Source organism: Carassius auratus, chromosome 7 (assembly GCF_003368295.1).
Source record: "Carassius auratus strain Wakin chromosome 7, ASM336829v1, whole genome shotgun sequence".
NCBI lineage: Eukaryota > Metazoa > Chordata > Actinopteri > Cypriniformes > Cyprinidae > Carassius > Carassius auratus.
The window spans coordinates 31405181-31428032 of NC_039249.1; the positions used below are offsets into that span (position 1 = coordinate 31405181).

A 22852-nucleotide genomic window follows, 5' to 3' on the forward strand; every position below is an offset into this window, starting at 1 on the left:
GACTGCTCGCTTCCTGGAGGGCTTGTCTCCAGAGGTGCAGGACGAGGTCCTCGTCCGTGAGATCCCCGCCCGGCTCGACGACCTTATCGACCTGGCCATCCGGGTGGAGAGACGGTTTGATCAGCGCCGTCGTGCTCATCGCCTAGAGGAGAGTCTCCTCTCGCCGCCTCGAGTCAACCCCTCCCACTCAGAACCGGAACCCATGCAGCTGGGTGGTCTGCGTATTTCACCTAAGGAGCGTCAGAGGAGGATCTCTAACCGCCTCTGCATGTACTGTGCTAGTGCCTCTCACTTTGTGTTTTCGTGTCCTGTAAAAGCCAACGCTCGCCAGTAGGAGGAGGGTTACTGGCGAGCGCTACCACTAAGACCATCCCTTCCACTTCCTGCACGACACTTCCAGCGCATCTCCAGTGGGCGGGGTCGTCAGCCTCCTGTGCGGCCTTGATCGACTCTGGGGCCGAGGGAAACTTTGTGGATGAGAAGTGGGCGCTCCAACAAGGTATTCCGCTCACACCGCTAAGAGACTCCACCTCTTTATTCGCCCTTGATGGCAGCGCCCTACCTAGGGTTCAGAAACAGACTATCCCATTAACTCTAACAGTTTCTGGCAACCATAAAGAGACAGTCTCCTTTTACTCCTTTAGTACTGGGGCACCCTTGGTTAGAACTTCACAATCCACACATTGACTGGGCTAAGGGGTCTGTTACCCCTACCAAGGTCCAGGCCGTGCTCGATTGGCCCGTCCCTGAGTCTCGTGTCTCGCTACAGCGCTTTCTCGGTTTTGCTAATTTTTATCGCCGCTTTATACGCAACTTCAGTCAGGTGGCCGCGCCACTCACCGCCCTCACTTCGGTTAAATCTCGTTTCGGTTGGTCCGGTCCTGCGCAGGAGGCGTTTGACCGGCTTAAGACCCTTTTTACGTCCGCACCCATCCTCCGCACTCCAGATAGCTCAAGACAGTTTATCGTTGAGGTCGATGCCTCCGAGGTAGGGGTGGGAGCCGTTCTTTCCCAGCGGTCAGCGTCGGATAATAAGATACACCCTTGCGCGTACTTCTCCCACCGCCTCTCCCCCGCTGAACGTAATTATGATGTCGGGAATCGTGAGCTCCTCGCCATCCGCCTGGCATTGGGTGAGTGGCGGCAGTGGTTAGAGGGATCCTCTGTTCCTTTTATTGTTTTGACGGATCATCGCAATTTAGAATACATTCGCTCCGCCAAGAGATTGAACTCGCGTCAGGCTCGCTGGGCCCTTTTCTTTACGCGTTTTGATTTTGTCATTTCATACCGTCCGGGCTCTAAGAACGGTAAACCAGACGCGTTGTCTCGACTTTTCGATCCCTCGATCGGCCGCACCCCCCGAGAGGAGATTATTCCTTCCGGTCGGGTGGTGGGGGCTACGGTCTGGGGGATCGAGAGACAGGTTAAACGCGCTCTCTCTCACGTCGCCACTCCCCGTAACTGCCCTAGGGGCAGCCTCTTTGTCCCAGTTCCCACACGATTAGCGGTTCTTCAATGGGCCCATTCCTCTAGACTAGCGGTTCATCCCGGTGCTCGAGGTACTGTCGCATTTATCCGCCAGCGTTTCTGGTGGCCCTCTTTAGAACATGATGCGCGCCGTTTTATCGCTGCCTGCTTTGTTTGTGCCCAGACCAAAGCGGGCAACTCTCCGCCTGCTGGTCTCCTCCGACCGCTACCTGTTCCCTCTCGCCCGTGGTCCCATATAGCTCTCGACTTTATCACCGGTCTTCCGCCCTCAGCCGGTAAGACTGTCATCCTGACGGTAGTCGACCGCTTCTCAAAATCGGCGCACTTCATTCCTCTTACCAAACTGCCCTCTGCTAAGGAAACGGCCCAGATTATGATTGATAATGTGTTTAAGTTTCACGGGTTGCCCACCGACGTCGGGTCCGATAGGGGTCCGCAATTCGCCTCGCAGTTCTGGAAAGAATTTTGCCGTCTCATAGGTGCCACTGCTAGCCTTTCCTCGGGTTTTCACCCACAGACTAATGGCCAGGCCGAGCGAGCCAATCAGATTGTTGCCCGCATGCTCCGCAGTCTAGCCTTTCGCAATCCCTCGTCTTGGGCCGAACAGCTTTCCTGGGCTGAGTATGCTCATAATTCCCTCCCTTCCTCGGCCTCTGGTATCTCTCCCTTTCAGTGTTGCCTCGGCTATCAACCGCCCTTATTCTCATCCCAAGAGACCGATTCTCACTGCCCGTCCGTTCAGACCTTTATCAGTCGCTGTAAACGAACCTGGAAGAGGGTGAGATCCGCACTTTGTCGTTCTAAGAGACGCATGTGCGTGGCTGCCAATAGATCGCGTGTCAAGAGTCCTCGCTATGTCGCGGGTCAGAAGGTTTGGCTTTCTACATCTAATTTACCCCTCCAGTCTGACTCCCGTAAACTGGCTCCCCGCTTCATCGGGCCGTTCCGCATTATCAAGATCGTTAACCCTGTCGCCGTCAAACTCCGGTTGCCGCAGAATCTTCGTCATGTTCACCCGGTGTTTCACGTCTCCTGCATTAAACCGGCCTCTCGCTCCCCCCCTCCCATGTCCTTCTCTGCCGTTCGTATCGAAGACTCCCCGGTCTACACCGTCCGCAGGATCATAGATAGGCGGCGTCGGGGTCGTGGACACCAATATTTAGTAGATTGGCAGGGGTATGGTCCTGAGGAGAGGAGTTGGGTCTCCCCTAAGGATATCCTGGACCCCTCGCTCATTGATGATTTCCTCCGGTCTCGCCAGCATTTCCCCGCTGGAGCGCCTGGAGGCGCTCTTTGAGGAGAGGGTACTGTCATGGTCTTGTCATGATCCTGTCTCTATCTCTCTCTTTTTCTCTCTCTGTCTCCCCCTGCTGGTTTATCCCCTCCTGTCTCCCTCGCTCTTCGCTTCTGTGTCACAGCTGTCTTCACTTCTCATTAAGATAATTTCCCCTCCACCTGGTTCTCATCTTGCCTCGTTATTTGGGCTACTTCTACCCTCTCGTTCCCGTGTCTCATTGTCAGATTGTTATTTCCGAATGAAGCCGTTGCCTTTGGCGTCCATGTTAGCAGTTGGTCTCGTCCTGTCCTGTCCTGTCTAGTCGGGGTGAAGTTAGTTGTCTGCTATCATTACCTGTACATCTCTGTGCTCACCCATTGCACCCCACAGAACCTTACCTGCTGTTCTACGCCGCGACCGCCCCGCTCTGCGAGCTCCGATCCCCGGCTCTCCCCTGAGCCCGGTCAAGCCTCTACCTCGTCAGCCTTCTGGTCGTTCCAGCCACAGAGGTTTCCTGTGTTTGTTAAACCCAGCCTTCGGGTCTTCCTTGGTTATCATCTTTGTACTCCTTAGTTGGATTTTCCTGTGGCTTTCCTTTGTTTGATTAAAGACTGTCATTTTGCCCTCGCATTTGAGTCCTCTCTCTTCAATATCCATCACAAACAGTAAATGAAAGACTGGTCCTCTTTGTTGTCTGAAGACGCACCATGGTTGCCTTGGCAACTCTACTGTCACCCAGAACTTAGAAAATGCAGCTATATACTCTTTACTTAAGGCCCGTTCACACCAAGAACGATAACTATAAAGATAACTATAAAGATAACGATATTAGTGTCCACACCAGCGAACAATATTGTCTGTGTATTCTAAGCGGACGTTGTCCCGTTGTCTTCCGCATCGGGCGATTTCGGTGACACGGCGGTGTGTGATATCGCTAAAACTATGGATGTCAACTGAATTTCTCCTGACCGGGGTTCAGCTGGGAATTTGTGCTTTCCGAGAGACTGTCACGACGGACGCGTCTTTGACCGGATGGGGAGCTGTTTTTCAAGGGCGCCCAGCCCACGGAGTGTGGACAGTGGCTCAAGCAGCTGGCACATAAACAGGTTGGAATTACTGGCAGTTTGTCTGGCTCTCCAGTATTTCTCGAATCTGCCGTCATGTGCTGCTCAGATCAGACAACACAACGGTTGTGTCATACCTGAATCATCAGGGAGGATTACACTCTCGCCCCCTGTGCAGGCTGGCGAGACATGTTCTTCTTTGGTCCCAGACCAAATTTCTGTCGATCTGAGCTGTTCATGTCCCCGGACGTTTGAACTTCGGAGCGGATTTGCAATCTAGACAGGCTCTGGAACAAGGGGAATGGAGATTACACCCCCAGACGGTGAATCTCTTATGGTGGATTTTCGGCAAAGTGAAAGTGGATTTATTCACGTCGAACATGACTACGCATTGTCCGCTATGGTTCTCCCTATGCCCCCCATCGCCCCTGGGCATGGCTGCGTTAGCTCACAGCCGGCCCAGGACCAGTTTGTATACTTTTCCCCGATTCCGGGCTCTCCATGGGAGATTCCCCTCAGACAGGATTTTTTTATCACAAGCACAGGGACTGATTTGGCACCCGAGGCCAGATCTATGGAAACTGTGGGCGTGGTCTCTGAGCGGAGTGCGTTAGTATGTCCCGGTCTTTCAGTTGAAACCACCGAGACTATACTGAATTCTAGAGCAGCTTCTACGAGACGATTATGTGCTTTCAAATGGAGACCGTTTACAGCCTGGTGTGAAAATAGTAATGTGGATCCAGTTTACTGCCCAGTGGCTTCAGTACTGGAGTTTCTTCAGGACCGTTTTTCAGATAGAGTGACACCAGCCACTCTAAAGGTTTACGTGGCAGCCATTTCAGCCTACCACGAATATATAGATGGTGCCTCAGTCGGACACCTACACAGCCCTGAAGGCCTTTACCTTTTTCCCCGGACCTCCACCAGGAGGTTTCAAGGTCCTGGAAAGTTTTGAGACCGCTAGTATTGTTTCAGGCCACGTGGGAACGCTTGCCCGACATTTCTCAATGGGTGTTATGCACAATTTGTCACGGATACACCATTCAGTTTCAAAAAGGCCCGCCTCCTTTCCACAGAATTCTTTCCACGGCTGTTAAACCGATGGAAATAGCGGTGCTGCGACAGGAGATGTCAACTCTGTTGAGCAAAGGGGCTATAGAAGAAGTACACCCCTCTCAGATGGAGGCAGGGTTTTACAGCCGTTATTTTGTGGTACCAAAAAAAGATGGCGGATTATGGCCCATTCTGGATTTACGCCATCTGAATCCTGTACTCAGGCCGAGCAAATTCAAGATGTTGACAGTAAAGTCTATTCTGTCTCAGATCCAACCAAATGATTGGTTTATCACGATCGATCTGAAGGATGTGTATTTTCATATTCAGATCATCAAGAGACACAGGAAGTTCCTCAGATTCGCTTTAGAGGGCAAAGCGTATCAGTACCGCATTCTTCCCTTTGGCTTGGCTTTAGCGCCCCGTACTTTCTCAAAATGCATGGGCGCAGCTCTGGCCCCATTGCGGCTCCAGGGCATACGTGTTTTGAATTACTTGGACGATTGGCTGGTGTTAGCGCAATCACAGACTCAAGCACACTCTCATTGGGATCTTGTGCTGAATCATTTAAACAGCCTGGGCTTACGCACAAATTTACAGAAAAGTGTTTTAATCCCCTCTCAACGGATAACCTTTCTGGGAATAGATTTGGACTCTCGCGCGATGACATCGAAGCTTTCTCTTCCGCGCGCTCAGTCGATTGCGTCATGCGTGCGCGGGTCGCACGATGACAGCGAGATTGTGCCTCAGACTTTTAGGTCTAATGGCAGCGGCATTCCCCGTAATTCGTCTGGGATTACTTCACATGCGCCCTTTTCAGTGGTGGATGAAAAAACGGAATATTTCGTCCCGTTGTCTTCCGCATTGGACGATTTCGGTGACACGGCGGTGTGTGATGTCGCTAAAACTATGGATGGAGTGACACCAGCCACTCTAAAGGTTTACATGGCAGCCATTTCAGCCTACCACGAATATATAGATGGTGCCTCAGTGGGCCGTCATCCACTGGTTTCTCGTTTCATACAGGGTGCGCAACGGCTGAGGCCTTTCCGCCCCGTGCGATTTCCTTCATGGGATTTATCCATTGTGTTGCAGGGTTTATCAGGGCATCCATTTGAGCCCTTGGAAACTGTACTGGATAAAATCCTGACTCTGAAGACACTTCTTCTTATGGCTTTATCCTCCCTCAAGAGAGTTGGGGATTTACAGGCTCTCTCTGTCTCACCCTCGTGCATGGAATTTGGACCGGGCTCTGTAAAGGTGATGTTGCGACCGAGGCCTAATTATGTTCCCTAGGTCGCATCTAATCCCTTTCGCTTTCAGCAAGTGGTCCTTGAAGCTTTACCCCCTGCTGAGGCGGGGTCAGGAGATCTAAGTCTTTGCCCTGTCAGAGCTTAAAAGGCTTATGTGGATCGTACAGCCCCATGGCGTGAGTCTGACCAGCTGTTTGTCTGTTCTGGACATAAGAATAAAGGCCATGCAGTTACAAAACAGCGCATGTCCCATTGGCTGGTGGAGGCAATATCTTTAGCCTATGAGGCGCGCGGACTCGCTTCGCCCTTAGGAATTAAAGCTCATTCCACTAGAGCTGTGGCTTCTTCTAAAGCTTTTCTCAGTGGATCTTCTATGGATGATATCTGTGCTGCGGCAGGATGGTCCTCACCGAGCACTTTTATCAAGTCCTACAGTCTGGATGTGAGGATGGCTCCTGGCTCCCAGGTTCTCTCCCCTTGAGCAGATGCTTCCTCGGATCCCAGCTATCAGGTACGTCAGACGTTATGGTATAACGTTCCCATAGTGGTGACGTCACCGCAGCATCGAAGTGACCTATGAAAGGGAACATCTCGGTTACGTATGTAACCATGGTTCCCTGAATAGGGAACGAGATGATGCGGCCCTGGCCGTGCCATACCTTGATAGCATTCTTCTTCTTCAGTCATGAAATCTGAGCGAAATGGCATATGGTATATGATGCGTGCGCATGCGTAGGGTGGTGCCATGCGCCATTTGGCCAATAGGATTGGCGGGATGGTATAGGGCTTCAGACATTCGTCACACCGAAGGTGTTCCCATAGTGGTGACGTCACCGCAGCATCTCGTTCCCTATTCAGGGAACCATGGTTACATACATAACTGAGCCTTTATCATTATAGTTGTGGTGTGGACTCCGCTATTCTTTAATATTGAGGACGATTTTTAGAACTATATCTTTATCATTATCTTTATAGTTATCGTGCTTGGTGTGAACGGGCCTTTACACTCATTACAATACACTGAAGCAGTTATAAAGACACATATACATGTAATAAGACATAATAAATTGAATATATACAACTGAATCTCATTATGACCCAAAGTCATCTATTTTATCTAAACATTAGAATGAAACTGAAAATATGAAATTAAAAGAATTAAGTAGTTATAATTGGAAATTAAATTTAGTTAAGAACCAGTGATGTAGTGAATTAATAGATTGTAGCTTCCAGTTATCATACAGTCTACAATAAGCAATGTAAATTATAACTCTCTAATCAGTATCTTGTTACTGATATATTGTGCTCTAGACAGGAAACAGATAAAAAAATAAGGTGAGGGGGTACACATAAAACATATTTTGTCTTATCTCAGATATTCAGTCCATCTGCTGATGGCTCATGAATCAAATTAGTAATACTTGTTTATTATTATTATTATTAATATTCACAAAATGAAAAAAAAAGGCTTTAATATAAATCACTAGTTAAGTGAAATTAATTTGTTATTGAATTGTTTTTTGCGTAGTCAATTTGCAGGGGTTCGGGAGGGGGGGTGAACATTTTGTTTTGTTCCGATTTTTAATTTCATTTTTGGGCATAAAAACACATATTCACATAACTTTGAAAAAAAAAGTTTTATTAATAATAATTATTATTATTGCCATAGTAATCATAATGAATTATTATTATTATTATGCCCTATTAATTCCAGTTTGCAATTAGCACCTCAATAAAAGAACACAATTCAATATTTAGTCTTGAATTTATCTTTGGGATGTTGGGGGGGGGGGGGGGGGGGGGGTACCATCACCGATGCCCTTGAATTGTACATATTTCTACTTTTTAAACAAACATATGAACAATTATGTAGTGGTCAGTCTTTAATAATTCAAGTGCGTGAAATGTTCAGTGACTAAAACCAAAGTATAGTCCCCAGAATAACAAAATAGTCAAATCTTTACAGTCCATTTTAAAAGGTTCATAAAGGAACCTTGACAACAGGCCAGGTTCTTACATGAACCCTTCTGCCATAACAGAGGTTCTAAAAAGAACTGATAGCATGTGTAATAACCTGTGGTTCAACTTTGAACCTTTTTGATAGGTAGAAGTTCATATTTGAACTTCAAAGTTATTTTTTTAACCCCCGGCCTGCGAGGGGCGATGGGGGTATGTGACGAGTGGGGCGGCGCGAGGCTGGTGGAGTGATTGGAAATGAGCGACACCTGCTCGACCCACCGGTCTCGAGTCCCACAGAGGAGATGGAGGGATATAAAACCAGAGCGACGACAGTGACGGACGAGAGAGGACAAGGCCTGGATTTTAGTTTGTGTTTGGATTTTATTTGAACGCGTCAGTCGTCCGTGAGGGGCTGACGTGCTGTTTTGTCTTTATTTTGATTATTAAAACCTTATTTGATTGTCTGCCAGTTCCCGCCTCCTTCTTCCCGATGATTATGAAGGTTTTTGTTACAATATGAAAACTGCATATTAAATTGCCAACAGAAAATACAGCACAAAGATTCAATACACAACACTACTAAAGCATTGAATAAATACATTTTAATTAAAAAATGTTACTAATACATTATTGAAATTAAAAGTTTTATCTGTTAACTGTACCTGAGCTAACGAAAAGTAGAAATTTTATTAACTGATGTCAACAAAGATTAATTAATACTGTACCATATATATTTCTCATACATACAGTTGGCATCTAGTCATAGCTGGGGGCGTGGTGAGGGCGGAGTCGGCATGGGGGAAAACTCTTTTAACTTTAATATTCATATACAAGTCCATATCGATATTTGATTCATTTTACAGCCAAAATGTAGATGTATTCATTCAAAAATAGCCAAATCCCGTGACGTTATGCTTTATACAGCAAGTTCTATTTTTGACTGGATTCCGCGATTCAATCGTTTCGCAAACACAGATGGGGTGAATTTATAAATGAAAGTGTAAAAGTTCTGACACAAAACTAAGTTGTTACGTGTCCACACGCTTTTTTAAGTGGGTTTATGCTAACTGCAGCCTCCGGTTGTGCAGGAACATACTATTGCCTCACCGCAGGCACTTAATTTCCCACAAAGCCTTCATCACCGTAATTGCACACCTGTTAATTGCACTCAGGTGTCTTCACTTTCATCGTCATTATCCTGTCTATTTAAACAGGTCTGTTTTCTGTCTGTGTCATGGAGTCCTTGTTTTATGTCACCTGGTTTCCTCGTGTTCCCTCTAAGTTTTGAGTTTCTTGTTTCCTGTTTTGTTTGTTTCTGGAATGATTTTTGGTTATGACCCCCTGCTTGTAGTTATGGCAAAATGAGGCTTCCTGAACCACTGAGACCTTGCAGCCCATTGCTTGAGACACCCCTTGCTGCAGACTGTAGCGCGGTGACGTCACGTGTGTTTACTGCGCATGCGCTTGTAAATTGCATTGCATGATGACGTTAGTTGTTTTCGGGTCATGCGTGCATTAAAGCGATGCGCATACTTAAAAGAAAACCCCTAATAAAATGTTAAAGTATTAAAGAACATTAACATGTAAAAAAGACGGGAAAAACAACTGTGTTTAACCATGTTTCCTCTGAGGTAAAATTATACGGAATTAAAGTTTATTCTGTAATATGTGTAGTATCTTACTAACAATATATTAACATTCTGTTGCACTTTACTTCACTGTGTATATCGTAATATTACACTTTAATGGCACCTTATATTTCTTATTGAGCTAGTCGAAATTACAACAGATAAAGTACAGTCGTCAGCTCTAATAGCGCAGATGGTATGTGGTTCACAATTTGATGCAATCGATCCGGTCCGAATCTGCCTTTTTTTCCCTACCTTTTCAAATTTCAAATCACATTAGAAAAACATTTAAAAAAAAAAAAAAATGAAGGAAATAATCAAACAGTTTTGAGGGACGGCTTTATTGTCCTAATATGCTGGCATCCATTTAATAATTTGAATTAAAATTAAAATTAACTGTTTTATAATGTACTACAATACTGAGGTGCAAATAATTGCCACTATTTGCAATAAGTAATATAAATAGCAGAAAATCCTGCTATTTTAACATAGTATAAATAGAATAGCCATTTGCGCTAAGTGTAAATAGCCACTGCCTTTCTTATTTTAATCTTTCTTTTGCTATGGTTCTGGTTTATCTATTTTTTAACAATAAATTCGGACATTTTTCTTTTGCTTTGGCAATTCTGCATGTGAAACATTTAAGCCAATAAAGTAGTTTTAAGTTCAGTTGACTACATACAGTATATTTTCAGTGTCTGCATCCCATTTTATACACTGTAAAAAATCAAAAGTTGGGCCAACTTAAAATTTTAAGGCAACAAACTTCAGCAGATTTTTGAGTTTGCTCAACTTAAAGGTCCGTTAGTTGTACAAACTTTTGTGCATGCCCATAATCAAGACCTCTGTAACTTATGTCTTCAGATAAATACAACCCTTCCTTAACACTCCAAAATTCATGTCCAAACTGGATCTGTTCTCTGATGATCTGCTAAAAGTGTTTACCAAAAAGGGTGGAGTGTTTAGAAAAAGATTCAAGATGTGATGCTGCCAATGTCTCAGGTAGTATTTTTATTTTTTTCAGTTTTTTTATATATTGCTTTTTAATAAAAGCTATTGATATAGTGCTCTGTAATGCATAATGGCTCAGAGATGTGTATTGGAGGGTGTCATGTATGAATATCAGTAACTTGAAAAAATGTTTTGTCTTTTCTTACAATGCCACCATGGAGACCAAGCAAGAGTGCATTCTCAAGGGGCTATGCATCTACCTGAATGAGATTAATATGATGGAGTATTTGGTGAGTTCTTTTTCGTTTACAAACAGTTATCACAAGTAATAACAAACTTGACCTTGCAAAAGACATGACATGAACTGCGCCTAAAATTTTTTCAATTTAAAAGCAGAGACACTTTCTTATATATATACGTTTGTATGTTTAAATATCAAAAGACATTCCCAATCAAAACTGCTGATGGGTTAAGAGTTAATGTAAATTTTTTTATTTTAAAATATTGAGTAAATTGTAAAGCTCAGATATGAATTAAATGACTGATGTTAACTTCTCTTTAAACCTTTGTACTCCACACAGCCACTGGTTTAGGTTTACGTGATATCATCCTGTTTGATAAGCACAGTTCTTAATAGTCAATTCGATTCACCTTTACGCTTAAATAGCACTTTACACAATACACATTGTCAAAGCAGCATAATTAAACACGAAAATAGTTTGTCGGTAATGCAAGAGGACAATAACAAACAGACAGTTTTTTAAGAAAAAGTCAGTTCATTGATTATTCAGTGATGTCATCATCCAGTTCAACTCTCTTCCAATAGTGTCTATGCAATCAGTCAAGCATCCCCATTCGCCAAAAGTGGCAGTGGCAAGGAACCAAAACTTAAAGGGATGGTTCACTTTCAAATTAAATTTTGGTATGTTTTAGCTTACCTCAAGGACTTCCAAGATGTAGGTGTTTTTGTTTCCGCAGTATTTCCCATTTTGATATTTTTAGGTCAAACTGTTCTTGTCTGTGACTAATATAATGGAGGTCTATGGTCACCACCTCAAAGAGCATGCACAGAGAAGTCCAAATTAAACAATTCCCCACCGTAAGTACACATTGATGACCTAAGACACGAAACTAGCGGTTTGTGTAAGAAAACAAACAGTATTTATATCGTTTTTACCTTTTTTACACAACCACGTCCAACTGATGTGAGGGCGCGAGTACTTCCTGTTGTGTGACGTGTGCGCGCTCTGGCTTAGTCTGCGCAAGCGCCGAAAGCACACTCATTGTTTACACTTACTGTCTATGGTTTACACAGAGATTTCTGAAGTGTTACCTTACACTGTGAAGATTTAAACATATTTATACGTACAGGAAATTGCAATGGAAGATGATTTCAATACATCAACAGACAACGTTGAATTTGTCACAGCCATATTTGAACCAGAATACACAGATAAAGTACTCAGGAGCGATCATGGAAGCATCCGCTACGGCAGCACGTCTTCAAGCCTCAGAGACCGAGATCTCTTAAAAATTGGTGGTGTTTTAGTAGCAAGTGTTGTGAGATGCCGACAGAAGTGGAGAGCATATGTTGTCACGAATGGAACAACTACAAGACGACAAGGACATTGACAGTATCACATCACACACCTGCCTGACTGATGATCCTTGGTTTTCTCCGCTGTTGAGCAGCAGCGTTTTGCACATTGTGTTTAGTATGCCACGTATAAACTGGAGGCGACGTCCAATGCCAGAGGGACCAAATGGCACACTGTCAATAGAGTGAGTAATGTGTTGTTTATTATAATTGCAACGATTATAGGGTGCATTATAAACAAATTAATAATTACAGTTACTGCATTATATTTCAGACAATGCAGATTGGTGGTGTATTGTGTGGTAAACAGTAAACAATGAGTGATGTACATGCGTGAGAGATTGCTTCCGGCGCTTTCCGTGCTTGTGCAGACTAAGCCAGAATGCGTGCGCACGTCATGTCAGGAAGCACTCGTGCACTCAGATCAGTTGGACGTGGTTGTGTACAGGAGATAAAACCAAAATAAATAGTTCATTTTCTTACACAAACCGCTAGTTTCGTGTCTTAGGTCATCAATGTGTACTTATGGTGGGGAATTGTTTAATTTGGAATTCTCTGTGCATGCTCTTTGAGGTGGTGACCATAGACCTCCATTATATTAGTCACAGACAAGAACAGTTTGACCTAAAAATATAAAAATGTAAACTACTATGGAAACAAAAAACACCTACATATTAATCTGGGTGCCAGTTCTCCTCTGGCCTGATGAAAACAGCAGTTTAATTCCAGGCTTCACGGGGAAGTCGTGGCCTAATGGTTAGAGAGTCGTACTTGCAATCTAAGCATTGTGAATTCGAGTCTCGGGCCTGGAGGAATTGTGGGTGGGGGGAATGCATGTACAGTTCTCTCTCCACCTTCAATAACACGACTGAGCTGCCCTTGAGCAAGGCATCGAACCCCCAACTGCTCCCTGGGCGCCGCAGCATAAATGGCTGCCCACTGCTCCGAGAGTGTGCTCACAGTGTGTGTGTGTTCACTGCTGTCTGTGTGCACCTTGGATGGGTTAAAAGCAGAGCATGAATTCTGAGTATGGGTCAATGTCACGTCACACTTAAAAAAAAAAAAAAAAATAATAATAAAAAAAAAATATATTATATATATATATATATATATATATATATATATATATATATATATATATATATATATATACCTTTAACATACAAAGTAATTACATTCCGTTTGTTCAGTAATAAATTAATATATTTTACAAGGCGCTCGTTTAGGTTAATGGCATTGCATCCATGTATGTTGGTTTGAAAATAAAGTGACTAATGATTTTATGGATGAAATTAAAGTACACAAACCTGTATTTTGGCAAAGATTTGCACCAATTTGGTGGTGCCAAGGACTGCGCTGTTCTTAAGAAAATTGAAAAAAAGCTTGTACTCAGTAACTCAACCATTTTCAGAGAATGAGGGAAGGGTGTGCTGTCAGCAGTTGTTTTAATTGTGCCCAGTTTTGGTTAAAGATAAGTAATATTGATTTGAAATAAGTATCGGTAGAATTTTATAATAATGGTCCATTAGTTAACTGCATTAGTTAACATGATCTAAGCAAGAACAATCCTTCTACAGCATTTATGAATCTTAGTTGATGTTAATTTCAACATTTACTAATGCATTATTCAAATCAAAAGTTGTGCTTGTTAACATTAGTTAATACACTGTGAATTAGCATGAACTAACAATGAATAACTGTATTTTCATTAAAGGGGGGGTGAAATGCTATTTCATGCATACTGAGTTTTTTACACTGTTAAAGAGTTGGATTCCCATGCTAAACATGGACAAAGTTTCAAAAATTTAGTTGTACGTTTGAAGGAGTATTTTTGTTCCAAAAAAACCTCTTCCGGTTTGTCACAAGTTTCGGAAAGTTTTTTTCGAGTATGGCTCTGTGTGACGTTAGATGGAGCGTAATTTCCTTATATGGGTCCTAAGTGCGCGCTCTTCTGCCGGAAGAGCGCGGGCTCCCATATAGCAGAGCAGAGAGAGGCTGAGCACAGCCTGATCAGAGCGAGAGCGTCGCGAAAAGTCACAAAAGAAGTGTGTTTTTGGCAAGACAACCCTGCACAGATTACCAAAAGAGAAACAGCATTAAGGGACCAGTGGATGGAGTTTATTTTTACAGAGCATCAACGGAGTTGTGCAAGTGTTTTTGTTTGTTCCCTGCATTTCGGATTGCACGTCGTTTATTTCTTAAGGATAATGCAGTCCCAAGGGAAAAGGGTCACGATTGTGTGTTGGAACCACATGCGGTGAGTAAAACTGCTTCAAATATCTCTGTGTTGTTAACTTAGCTATCAGCATGTAAGCACATCAAGTAAACAACATGCGATGTTGCCATCAAACTGCACTTTCCACATGTACAGCTTAAAAAAAAAAAAAAAAAAAAGACAACATAAAGTGGAACTTAGTCATTTTCCAAAACCGCTAAGCAAATATATACAGTTTCAGTACATACCACATAGCATACCGCCTTTGCTGATGCTGCTCTTGTTAAATTTCAGCCTCTGGATCTGTTTCACAGCTTCCACATGCTCTCAACTCAAAAGCCTACTGGCGCTTGTGATTCTTTAGCTCCGCCCACACGTCATGCCTCTAGGCGCTCGTGTTTTTCTGGGAAAAATCGGTACAGACTATCTTTCTCTTATAAATATAATAAAAATAAAGACTTTTTGGAGTTATGAAGGATGCAGTTCTACTCTATAGGTACTCAAGATTAACAGGATATTGAGTGAAAACGACCATTTCACCCCCCCTTTAAGATTAACAAAGATGAATAAATACAGTAATGTATTGTTCATTGTTTGTTCATGTTACTTAATGAATTAACTAACATTAACTAATGGACATCATTCTAAAGTGTTACCGAAGTATCAATGGCTTTTGAGAATATCTGGTATTTTATAAATGTAATTTATTAATGTCATCTAAATTAAAAATTTCGAACAGTCACTGAGTGATAGTTAGAGATTTTAAGGAAGCATAGTTATTCATTGTTGTGATATTGACAAAGGCACTATATTATTTTACATTATAAAGTGGAACACAGTCTGCCAAAGGTGTTGAGTTGGGTTGTGATCTGGTGACCGAACGCCATAGCATTGTTTTAAGATGGCTCGTGACTGTATGAATGTGCTGTGGAAGTAGAGTTGTTCACTAAAAATAACTGGTTTTTTTTTTTCAAAGGATGATGACCCTGCAAGAACCGAAGCGGACATAAAGAAGACCTTTTAGGGATTCTGTGATGTAAAGCATGTATTTGCTGATTCAACAGAAGACCCTGAAGATATCTGCATTGTGCTGGAAGATGTGGAGGTGCTTTCTGGTTTAGGTAATGTAGCATTGGCTACAGCCATGCTACTTGGACTAATATACTCTTTAAATCTTACTCATCCACAGGAGATCCATTACACTTTTAAGGTGCTCCAAAAAATGATTCTCGAGCTGAACTTGTGTAAATTGTCTGCCAAAGCACAGGCGTAGAAAACAAAACTCTTCACTTAGGTGTGCTGTGTTTGAGGATCCCTTTGTGAATGCTGTTTTATTTCCTTGTATGCTCATGTGATTTTGTTGTATCTGAATTTTTGCACGATGAGCAGAGGTGATTACGTCTCTCAATCACATTTAATATAATGTTTAAGAAAACAAAATAAAATAACATTTTGTTATATTCTTATATGCTCATGTTTTATTTGCATTGTCATTTTTTTACTTAATGAGCATGTTTATTTGCAGTTTTAAGCAAGAAGACACTCAAGGTTAAATGTGCTCATGTTTTAAATACAGATTTTTACTAAATGGATTGACTTTTAACATATTGACTTTCTTCACAGTAGACTATAGGTATACAGTAAAAAGGTTTTAATGTAATAGAACACAATTATTTCACTTTCACTTGGAAGTAACTGTAGAGTCAAGTTATATAAGTGTAATGATTTAAATTGTTTCTAGTATGCAGTACAAAAATGTTTGTAGTTGACATTGCATTGTTAGATATAGTAGACATGACCAAATTGAATGTAGTTAACATGGCATTATTTTATATAGTAGGCATGACAAAATTCAGAGTAGTTAACCTGACACAACTTTCTCAATTAGGCATGGCTAAACTTTATCTAGTAGAATGGACCAATTTTCTTCTTGTTGTCTTGACTAAAATAATTTAAGTTTACACAACAAGATTACAACAAATCATTTCAAACTAATTTGATATTGTTTGGAAAATGTAATTCAATTTCGTGGAAAAGTTTACTCAAATTTTTTTAAGTTCATTCAACAACTTTTTTTTTTGAGTGTTGAGCGCAAAAGAACCAGTGAACTGTTTTCTTCAACCGGTTTACTGAATCAAACTGTCCGAAATAACTACTGGTGATCCGAAAACTGACAAGTCAATGTTTTGTTCGTTATCTGGCTCGACTCGGTGTTCATCTTCAGTTCTCTCTTCACAGCAGTTCAGTCAGTGTACTGTTTGAGTAAATGAATTACTCCGGGATATTGGTTTATTCTGACTCAGAGGGAGTGTCAGCCACATTAAAAAAAGTTATTGGAGACGCGAACCGTTTTAAACAATTCAGTTCGATTTGGTGAACTGGTTCAAAAAGATCCGGTTACATCGAATGATTCATTCGTGAACTGGATATCACAAACTGCTTTGTTTTTAACTCTCTCTCACAACAGACATGGAAGAGAAGACAATGCTGAATAAAGTCATAGTTTTTGCTATTTTTGGACCAAAATGTATTTTCGATGCTTCAAAATATTCTAACTGACCCTCTGATGTCACATGGACTACTTCTCTTACCTTTCTGGACATGGACAGTAGACCGTACACACAGCTTCAATGGAGGGACTGAGAGCTCTCTGACTAAATCTAAAATATCTTAAATGGAGGTCTCACGGGTTTGGAACGACATGAGAGTGAGTTATTAATGACATAATTATGATTTTTGGGTGAACTATCCCTTTAAAATACTATCTAAAAGCAAGCAAGTTGGTTAAACGACTATCAAAAAAAAAAAAAAAAAAACCTATGAATTTAAGCTTTAAAATAGCTCTTAAGTTATTTGTATTTTTAAAACATACAGATTTATAGCACGCCAAGCAAACATAAGCACATAAATTTAAAAGAAGTTAAAAGAAGAAAATACATCTTTGAGATGAAAACACACAAGCTTATCTTATACGGTTACATTTGTTTAAAAAAAATATTAATACACTTTTAACTTAACCTTATTCAAAACTCAAAGGCACCCACACAACTGTACAAAATGAACATTTTATAAACAAATAAAGAAAACTCTATATCCTTAACAATAATTAAATCCCTTTACTTAATATGATATAAAACAGTGCTTACTTAAGTCATGATACTGTCTGGAAAAAAAAGCCACCGAATGACTAAAAGACTTCTCGAAGACGAAGCAGGAGAGGTTGAACTGACCAGTTTGGAGCCACCTAAGCAGCTGTACAGAAGCACATATTGTAAACAAATACATTCTGACCTTACTGTTAATTATTCTCATAGCCTGCATAGAATATTACCTGCCAGAGCGATTGCACTGTCGAGAAAAAAAAAAAAACCTTGCGCTCATCTGACACTTCTCATGCAACTCGAAGACGAAACAGGAAACCTGAACTGCCGGTTTGGAGCCAACTAAGCAGCTGTACAGAAGCACATATTGTGAACAAATACCATTCAGACCTTACTGTTAATTATTTTCATAGCCTGCATAGAACATTACCTGCCAGAGCGATTGCACTGTCGAGGAAAAAAAAAACTTGCGTTCGTCTGACCCTTCTCAGGCAACTCGAAGACAAAGCATGAAAACTGAAATGACTAACTTGCCGCCACCTACATCGTTGTAAAGATGTGCATATTGTGAACAAATTTTATTTAAATCATGACTTAACCCTTTAACTGCCGCTCGACCAAATGGTTGAGCACATTTTGAGTCACTATATTTTATTGAGAGGAGTACCTAACTTAATTCAAGCTGATTGAGCCATCTCTACCATCTGGTAGAGTATGTTAAGCCAAAAAAATCCACTAGATGTCAGAGTGTCAATCAACAGCATTTGTCACAACACTTCTTCTTTGATGGATGTCAGAGAGAAAGAAATCACTCCTGCCATGTAAACTGTTTTTGGTGAAATTTTGCAAGGTAAGCATATTTTTTTGACATATTACACTGTAAGAGCCCTAACTTTACATAATTATTTTACTTGGTGCCATGAAAAAACTTTAGTATTTTTTCAATAATTTTTCAAAAACGTGCTCAACCAAATGGTTGATTTGTCACTTTATGGTAAACGTAGAAAAGCTAAGCTAATGTTTTAAAAATTATGGGACGTGTTGAAAAAAAATACATTGATTGTGAACACATTGAGAAATTTTTCATATGCTTTTTTCTTGGTGGGGCAGTTAAAGGGTTAAATTGATACACAAAGAACCACCGCTTACCGGAGCGATAACAATGACGGACTAACATTAACAGGGCGCCGCCTGAAGCAACTATAAAGACACAGAAAACGCGAAGCAGCCACCACGCTTCTGGCACGCAGCAGAGACGCCACGCAGCCAGTATGTCACCGGCCTAAAACGGCGTACAAAAGCACATATTTTGAACAAACACATTTCAACTCTTATGGTAAATATTATATAAAGAACAGCACCTACCGGAGAGATTAATTTAAACTGTCAGGCAGAAAAAATAGGCGACGTCTGACCTGAGGCAACAATAAGACCAGGCGGGAAAATTTAACTGACTAACTTGCCGCCACCTATGTTGTACAAAAGCGCATATTGTGAATAAACTTCATTTAAATCATATCGTGAATTGATACACATAGCTACACTTACCAGAGCGATCACAATGAGGGAATAAACAGAGGCCGCTTAAGGTGACTCGAAAATGAAACCGGAGAAAATAAAATGGCGTTGTTTAAAAAAGCATTCGAACTGCGCATGCTCATCAGCCTTTGTTGGCAATACTAATAACCAACTTAAAGTTGTTCGTTGTTCTAACTTGAAATATTAATTTGGTGTAACAAATTTATCTAAATTCTTATTCAAATAAAATTTCTGTGTTATCTCAACTTTTTAAATGTTAAATTGTTGAATTAACTTTAAAAACTGAGTTTGCAAAACAAAATGTAAGTTGGATTTTTTACAGTGTACAAGGTGCCTAAAAAACAAACTGATGACAGTGATCTTTTTTTTTTATTTCAAAGAACAAAACAGAAAATATAATTGTATATACAAATATAGATTAAGACTATAGACATGACACAAGAAAAAAAAAATCTGAAATTCACCTCCATCACTGATAAAACAATAAGTCAAGCAGTAGCCCTCAAATTCTTTGAATGGATAAAACCCACACAGGACTCTCCTCCTGCGATTCCTCTCACAGCCAGGTGGACAGTCTTTAAATATCTCACTGCACGGTATGCACTGGGTCAGAGAACATGACACCTGGAACTCTGGTTGTATGGTTCAGACAATGCACTCCAGTTCACTGCACCTAATCTACATGAAAGAACAAACAATACTAAAGCAATAAATCATTTTGAAGAAAGGCAGAAGAGTCATACAAGGGAAATATTTTAAATGTATTTTTAAATATATTATAGCATGGTGTTAGAAAAAGTGTTATTTGCTTTGTCTGTAAACTACCTAAAAGATTAAATTTATAACCAGCATTAACATCAACTAAATTAATACATTTTCTCAAGTCAAAATTTAGGTAGGCTTGGCTTGAGAAAGCATGGCCTGAAAGTTTGAAGTTTTTTTCAATTTGAAAATTTTACAGTTGAGGGCTATACAGTCTGTCAGAGAAAGAAAAACAGATAATTAAGGTACTCTAGCCACATGAAGTGGGTCTCTTCTCTGAATTTCTTCTCACTGACAATGTCCCCAAAAAGTCATATTAAGACATATGAAGGTCAATTTAAGAGGTAACGCTTTACAATAAGGTGTCATTGGTAAACCCTAGTTAATGTATTAATTAACATGAACTAACAATGAACAATACATGCACTGTTAGAAATGTCTGTAAATTTAACAGTATTTAACTGTAAATTGAACTGTATTTTACTGTAGGACAGTTATACAGCATATTACTGTATTTTATAGTTACATTTTGGGGAATACCCTCTTGGCGACACTAAATTACAGTATTTTTATTATTTACTGTAAATCTAAATACAGTAAAGAAAAAATGAGCGCGAAACCTGACCAATCACAGATCAAGTTTTATTTCCCAAAGAAGAAAACAAGACACACAGATGCGAAAAGAACCAGTCAGATGCAAAGGTGGGTACAAATATTACTTCTTTTACTTTAAATATATTTTATCTTTGGTTTAACTAAAACAAAAATATAAATAAAAAAAAATGCTGCCCCTGAACGGCGCGCAGTCACCTCACATTTATGCTGTGAAGAGAGCTAGAGAGAGTTGTGGTGACACTGTGCAAACATTCATATTTCTTTCCTTTCTTTCCCTTTTCTGAACGTTTCACCGTCAAAATATGGACATTAACGGGTCTCTGCCTTGGGTTTGACCACTCCAGGAGCTGGTGAGTGTTCATGTGAACTGTTAGCCGAACAACAAAGCTTTCGTGGATTTAGCTTAAAGTCAGTTGGATTTTTTCCCGCTATTATCGCTTGCTGTTAACTGATTACCCCATATAAATGCACGTCATGCTTGTAGTGCTAGAGTAAAACCCGCAATGTTCGTGTCGTGTGCAAACACTGGCGTCTCTGTGGAGACATTATACGCCTTTATTAATCATGCCAAAGGGCATAAAAACACGGCGAATTTAAGGTTTTCGTGTGCAGTTCCTGAATGCTCATACACTTTCCAAAGCCTCTCCGCCCCTCAGACTCATATTTAACGTCGCAAACACATAAAGTTAAGGAAACTAAACAACCAAGAGATAAATGTCTACTTCAAATGTAACATTAGTTCTGTACATCAGCATCGGGAGAATAACATAATCTCGTTTGCGAAAATGCGCCGCAAATGGCACAGAACACAATGGAAATGTTTTCAGGGGACCCCAGTAAGTGACGAACCCGACTGTGTACATCCAATGTGCGATCAACGGCTGTCCGAATTCACTCACTCGTTTTCATTCACAGCTTCAAGTGAACTGTATTAGTGGACTAATGTAGAAATGAGTGAATGAGTGTTAAGGGGGCGATTTCGGATTTAGCCAACGTAATTTCCTCATTATTTTAATATGCTTTATTTATCTGTGTGTGTCTCAACTTTAAAATTAGCTGTTTCATCTTTGGACCCTACATTACCTTACATTTCTTACCTATGAAACTTATTTAAACATAACATTACAATTTTTTTACAATGTTACTAATGTATAGATTAATATCTCACCCTCATGTTCTTTTTACATTTTTTATATTGTATATAAAGTTGTATGTCATAAATATGTAATCTCTGTATTTTTTGCAAGAAAACAAAAGTAGACGTTGAGTACTAAACATGCTCCATCCGGGTTCGTCACATATTGGGTCCCCTGGAAATATTTCCGTTGTGTTCTGTGCCATTTGCAGAGCATTTCTGTATTTGGTTGTGTTGTGAGTATTTGGTTGTTTTGTTAGACATTTTTCACATCAAATGATCTAACTTTTTTTTCTGTTATGTAAAGGTTAAATGTTAACCCTGACAACAGCAAGTGCTCCTCAAAGTTCCACGTCATCAAAAGAAGTGGGAAGATGGTGCAAAGGAAGAACTCTGGTCTGAACCCTCATGTATCCTCCTTCATTAAAGGGATAGTTCACCCAAAAAATTAATTCACCCGTTAATAACTCACCCTCATGTCGTTCCAAACCCGTGAGACCTCCATTTATCTCCTCTGTCCCTCCATTGAAGCTGTTTGTTCGGTCTGCTGTCCATGTCCAGAAAGGTAAGAAAAACATCATCAAAGTAGTCCATGTGACATCAGAGGGTCAGTTAGAATTTTTTGAAGCATCGAAAATACGTTTTGGTCCAAAAATAGCAAAAACTACGACTTTATTCAGCATTGTCTTCTCTTCCGTGTCTGTTGTGAGAGAGAGTTCAAAACAAAGCAGTTTGTGATATCCAGTTCGCGAACGAATCACTCCATGTAATTGGATCCTTTTGAACCAGTTCACCAAATCGTACTGAATCATTTTAAACGGTTCGCATCTCCAATACGCATTAATCCACAAATTACTTAAACTGTTAACTTTTTTTAATGTGGCTGACACTTCTGAGTTCAAACAAACCAATATCCCAGAGTAATTCATTTACTCAAAAAGTACACCGACTGAACTGCTGTGAGGAGAGAACTGAAGATGAACACCGAGCTGAGCCAGATAATGAACAAAATACTGACTAGTTCTCGAGTCAGCCACATTAAAAAAGTTAACAGCTTAAGTAATTTGTGAATTAATGCGTATTGGAGACGCGAACAGTATAAAACGATTCAGTTTGATTTGGTGAACTGGTTCAAAAAGATCCGGTTACATCGAATGATTCATGAACTGGATATCACAAACTGCTTTGTTTTGAACTGTCTCACAACAGACCCGGA

The 22852-nt window shown here is 40.8% G+C and overlaps 1 long non-coding RNA gene across 1 annotated transcript; it reads left to right on the forward strand.

Moving 5' to 3' along the window:
• Nucleotides 1–10597: 10597 nt before the first annotated feature.
• LOC113105329 (uncharacterized) lies at nt 10598–15950 on the forward strand. The gene is made up of 3 exons (XR_003292353.1): nt 10598–10723; nt 10894–10962; nt 15461–15950. It is a non-coding gene; the product is annotated as an uncharacterized LOC113105329 (long non-coding RNA).
• The last annotated feature ends 6902 nt before the right edge of the window (nt 15951–22852 follow it).